Below are 6,141 nucleotides of genomic sequence, written 5' to 3' on the forward strand. Positions count from 1 at the left end.
TGGGTGCCAATGTACAGAGAAAAACCAAAGCACAAACATAAAGAGAAGTAGAGAACCGTGTAAAGTTAGACCATCAGCTACAGAAAGTCTGGCTACCCTCATCAGTTTGTTGGAGTCAGAGGGAAAGGAGGACACTGCTGAGTCTTTTTCAGATTGGGGGTTAAACTAGCGTGCCTTTAGGTGTCATTTCCCAGGATGGGACACTGAGTGAGGCTTCATACACATAGTGAAAGGAGAAGAGAATGAATATTTGTTTAGAAGCTCCTAGGTACCAAAAGACACTTTACAAACATCCTCTCTTGTTTCACTCTCAGAACCACCCTCTGGACATGACTCTCTTCTGTTTTACAGATCTGTGGGAATCTTAGAAGAATTGTGTCGTGCCCTGTATGCAAGCAAATCAGCTTGATGAATAAAATGGTGGTGAATTTGTATAAAATGGTAGTGATGTGGGGCTGGAGCAATAGTATGGTGGGTAGAGCACTTGCCTCACATGCTGCTGACCCAGGTTCAGTCCCTGGAACCCCATGTGGTCTCAGAGCCCACCAGGAGTGATCCCTGAGTGCTGACCCAGGAGTAAGCCTTAAGCACCACTGGATGTGACTCCCGAACAAAAGGGAAAGTAAAAGGTAATAATGTAATGCCACTGCTCAAATTCTGAATTGTCCTACCAATATTCATACCTGTGCACTGTGCTAGTCACCATTTTCAGCCTAAATCTTCCCTTGCCTACTTCCTGGAGTTCTTAACAATTTCCAAAGAAAACCCTTTTGAGATGCCATGCAGGTTCTAAGTGTGCAGTTGGAACTTGGAAAGCTGTAATGATTAAATTCCTCTCCCCAGTTATGCAATAGAATTTTTTACATTTCATGAATGCAGCAAGCCAGACATCTAGCTAAAACCCATGGGGTAACAATCTTGTAATTAATCTGATAACGTACAGCCTATGACAACATAAAGCAATATAACGTACAGCTGACAATATAACGCAATTGTTTCCAGTTAGAAGCAAATAAAAAGTAATTTCATTTCTCTCCAAATCTTGCAACTAATTTATGTCAATTTTATTAACACAAACTTTGGGGGACAAATTACATTAAACTAAGCAGTACCTGAAAGAGCAAAAGAGAGAGAGAAAGAGACAGAAAGACAGACAGACAGACAGACAGACAGACGTAGTGGTAATTCCTGAGAACCTTCCTGTGTATAAGACTATCCAATCACATTTTCTGCCACTGAATACTAAGACTCTCAAATTCCAAAGTGATGCTAATTTTTCTTTAAGAGAGTATTAAAGTCTCTGTTGCTTGCAACCAGAAAAATCCTGATAAGGACACTCTTAATGCATGAGGATGTGTTCCTGTAAGCTCCCATTAGCTACGTTCCTATTGAATTTGTTTGTTTTTCTTTGGACCATGCTCAGCAGTGCTCAGAGCTTACTCTTGCTTCTGTACTCAAGGCTCACTCCTGGGGAACCACATGTGGTCCCAGGTATTGACCACATCCCTATGCTATCTCTTGGGCTCCCAAGTTTACACTGGAAACAAACTGCGTTCTGCTGGTGTGCAGTTATTATTTATATATTTCAACCCAAGTATTGTTCGGAATCTAAATGCATGTAGCTTTTGGAACTGATACCTCATGGTTTGAGGGTCTTACCACATTCCCTCAAGGTTATTGCGTGTCATTTTTTTGATGGAGGAAATATGATCTCAGCGTTTCACTCTTTGCATTGATAATAAAATCCACATGAAAAGCCCCAGACAGCAGCAAGATCCTGTAGCCATAGACCAGGGATGTAGCTTCTCTCTCAGACCCTGAGTCAGAGCCCAGCGCTAGCCTTCCCAGAGTGGACAGTCCAGGGAGATTTGATTTTTCCTACAGCTGTTCAGACGCAGGAGGTGTTTTTTCTTCAACTTACCATTGTTGTGGGGGTTGTAGTCTTGTCTTTTGGAATAGTTAGAAAATAATATGAAATCATCTCATTCCTCTATAAGACAGCATCTGGTAGACCCAGGAAACAAAAGCTGGGGAATTTCTCCTGTGAACATGAGGAATGAATTGTTTTACTGCTGTTCATGAAGGGCCCATGCAATTTCTGGGTTGCAGCCTAGATCCCATCTGTGAACATGAGAACATCTCTAAAGCTCCTTTGCTATTTATATTTTTAATCAAATTGAAAAAGAAACTCTTATTGCATACACCCCATCACCTGAATTTTAACTCTTTTTAAGAGTAAAACTAGGGTGTGAGTAATAATAAATCTAGGTATTAAGCAAAAATTGAAGCTGTCCCAGGCAAACTAGACGATATTATCACCCAACTCTGGGTTTGGTAGTCAAGTGATAATAATGACTATTTTGAGTCTCTCAAGTGACCTTACATGATGAGGAGACCAACGTTTCTTGATGTGGTTTTTGTTTTTAGATTATCTAACATTCTAATTATATATTTAGCTGAAACTTGACAAGAACTTATACCACAGAAAAATAAATAGTGAGGACAGTAATACAACTCATTTAGAAAGTGGAATACACTAGCTGTCTTTTGCCCCGATGCACTTGTGGCAAGCTTACAGCCATTGACCAGTGCTTCTGGCTCCTGTTTTTCCTGGCCTCAGGTATTAGTCTCATACTATTTTTTCCAATATCTACAAATGAGTGAAATCATTCTATATCTGTCTCTCTCCTGATTCATTTCACTCAGCATGATATTCTCCACATTAGTAATGACCACTCTGGACAAGAACTGAGTGCTGTAAATAGATAAAGGGATGTACATGATTACCTCTCAGTATCTGTATTACAAGTCATAATTCCCAAAAGGACAGAGAGAAGGAGAAAGAAAAAGAAAGGAAGGAAGGAAGGAAGGAAGGAGAGAAAGGAGAGAAAAAAGAAGGAAGGAAGGAAGGAAGGAAGGAAGGAAGGAAGGAAGGAAGGAAGAAAAGTTGTCTGTCATAGAGGCATGGGGAGAGAAACTGGGGACATTGGTGGTAGAAAATGTACATTGGTAAAGGGATGGGTATTGGAACATTATATGACTGAAACCCAATCACGAACAACTTTGTAACTGTGTTTCTTACTATGATTCAATAAAAATTTTTAAATAGAAAGCGTAATATGTCACTGAGAAATGTCCAGAAAAATTGCATGTTCTGGGTATGATAAAGTTGATCAGTATCAGGGGCCACTAGATTCACACTACTAATTTTGATATAGTCAGGCTGGTAACAATGATAATGACAGTAATTTAGCTAACCTTGCTCAGGTGATTTTTTTCTGTTTTATGAAATCACCATGAGATACACAGTTACAAAGTTGTTTATGATTGGGTTTGGTCATACAATGTTCCAGCACCCATCCCTTCACCAGTGTGCATTTATTACCACCAATGTCCATGATGCTTATTTTTATTTTATCTTTGAAACTGGCTTTTTTCCCCTTTGAGAAAATCCACATTCAGCTACCATTTTTGAGAATTGCCTACTCCAAATTCTAGCCAAAGATGCTTTTCTGAAGAATTGGTTTGTGCACCATCAATATTAAGTGAATTCGATTCCATAAGCCTAAAGTTCCTCTCTTTAATAGTCTATAATCTGTGATCTACACACCTAAAATTTAGGACTTTTTAAAGAGATACCTTAGTTATGTTGATTGAGACCAATGATTAATCCAAAACGGAGAACATATGTGTACATGTAAGAAAGACCACCATAAATGTGCTTTGTTCATATCTTCATCATCAGTCCTGATGATGAATTTGCAAAGCCACACGAGTGTGCTAGTACATCCATCTGAACTGAAATACAATCACTTGTTTCTTCTGTGAATTTAAGAAAGCAACTTAACCATTCAGGGCCCGAATGTCTTCAATTATAAGAATAGCTACCATTAAGTATTGATACCTAATTGCTTCTGTCATCATATCAGGAACGTCATGTGATGAGATAGATTTATACACAATTGTTTCTGAATGAAGAGTATATGTACCAAATGAAGAATTATTAAAAACTGAAAAAGATTATTTCCAACCATTTGAAATGTCAATGTATTTCAAAGGAGCCTCATCTTCTGCGTGAAATTTATGGCGACAAACATTATAAAATTATGAACTTCAAGACATCCTGATTGGAAGTAACATGAAAGTACTCAAATAATATAAATACATGAATCTAAATATTTTCAAGAATTAAACTCATTTAATTTTTCTTCACATCAGACTGATGAAAACCTATGGAAATACGCACCATGAAAGAACCTTAAATTCTACTGAATCTTACTAATGCATTTTCCAAATGTCCAAGAAACAATTTTATTTACAAATGTTCACCAGGGATCTTCAGAGAAGTCATCATTTTATCTTACAAAGATCTTACTATCTTAAGTAGAAGATACTATTATGCCATTTGAGTTTTGTATTTTGAAACATTTTAGATCTAGTTGATCACTTGATCACTTGACTTCCTGTTAATCATCGATTTGCTTGAGCGGGCAGCAGTAACGTCTCCATTTGTCCCTGTCGCGTGCTACTGTAGCCCAATGGCATCTGTTCGTTCTAGGAACACAAAGAGCCTCAAACCTATCGTTCATGATCTTGATGAAGAAGTCTGACCATCTGGTAGGTGGGTGGCCACATCGTCTTTTGACGTCCCGTGGAATCCAGTCGGTAACGGCTCTAGTCCAGCGGTCGTCTCTAAATCTCATTACGTGTACAGCCTATCTGATTTTTGACGCCTTGGCAAACGAGACAGCTCCATGATTCTTGATCGTCGATGGAGGTCGGAACTCCGGATTCTATCTCTCATTTGAGTGAAACATGATACTCCAAGCATAGCTCTTTAAATTCCTCTTTGGGAGACCCGGTTCTCACCCTGTTTGCGTAGGGCCCAGGTCTCTGAGGCGTATGTTAATGCAGGAAGAACAGTGGAATCAAAGAGATGTGCCCAGAGCTGAAGGTTCTTCGTCCTCTTAGCTATTTCTTTGATGCTCTTGAAGTCGTTCCAAGCTGCTCTCTTCCTCTTGCACAACTCAGGTGCCAGGTCATTCATCATGTTGACTTCTCGACCTAGGTACACATAATTGTTGCATTCGGAATTGTCTCAACATAATTGTTGAGGCGGAAACAGTCATTGAAGCCCTAGCCAACCAGGGCATTCAAACTCAATACATTAGGATCCTCCGTGAGCTGTATTACGGATTCACTATCAGGATCTCACCATTCTACAAAGAAGTAATCATTGATATCAAGAGAGGGGTTCGGCAGTGTGATACCATTTCACCGAAACTCTTCAGTCAGTGCCACCCTCGAGAACATCATGCGACGACTGGAATGGGAAGGAATGGGAGTGAAGATAGATAGATCTGGTTAGGAAGATAGATCTAGCTAGGAAAATTTTTATGGTTTCAGAATCTCTTTCAGCATCTTTTCTCAGAGCTTATTGTCAGATAGCCAAGAATTTCTACTTAGGTTCCATTTGAAGGGAAAAATCTGCTTAATTTACACAATCCTTCTTGTGCAAAGTAGATTTAGACTATTCTTTCTTTCTTTCTTTCTTTCTTTCTTTCTTTCTTTCTTTCTTTCTGCCAAGTCAAGTGATAGCACAGCAGGTAGGGTGTTTGCCTTGCATGCGGTCGACCCGGGTTAAATCATATGTCCATCTTGGAGAGCCCGGCAAGCTACTGAGAGTATCCCGTCCACACAGCAGATCCTGGCAAGTTCCTCTTGGCATATTCTATATACCAAAAATAGTAACAACAAGTCTCACAATGGAGACGTTGCTGGTGCCCGCTCGAGGAAATTGATGAACAATGGGCAGACAGTGCTACCATTAAGTGACATTTTGAGAGTAAATATTATCCATTATATACCACAAAAATAGCTGGTTACAATGATGAAATAGTCTTCTTCTATTCAAATGTCGGTGTCATTACTGATTATAAGAACAGACAATGAATGAACTTCTATATTCCTGATAATGACTTCGATGGTTAGAAGCAACAATTACATCCATTAGATAAAAGCATGTCCCTCATTTTGTGTATCAACATTACACAAACCTGGCCCCCACACCTTCTCTTTCTGCTCAATCTGTAAGTTTCTGAAGGTTTTCTAAACTCACAGAGATTTTCCTGATCTGCAATT

This window comes from Sorex fumeus, unplaced genomic scaffold, assembly GCF_029834395.1.
Source record: "Sorex fumeus unplaced genomic scaffold, SorFum_2.1 ptg000008l, whole genome shotgun sequence".
In the NCBI taxonomy this organism is placed as follows: Eukaryota; Metazoa; Chordata; class Mammalia; order Eulipotyphla; family Soricidae; genus Sorex; species Sorex fumeus.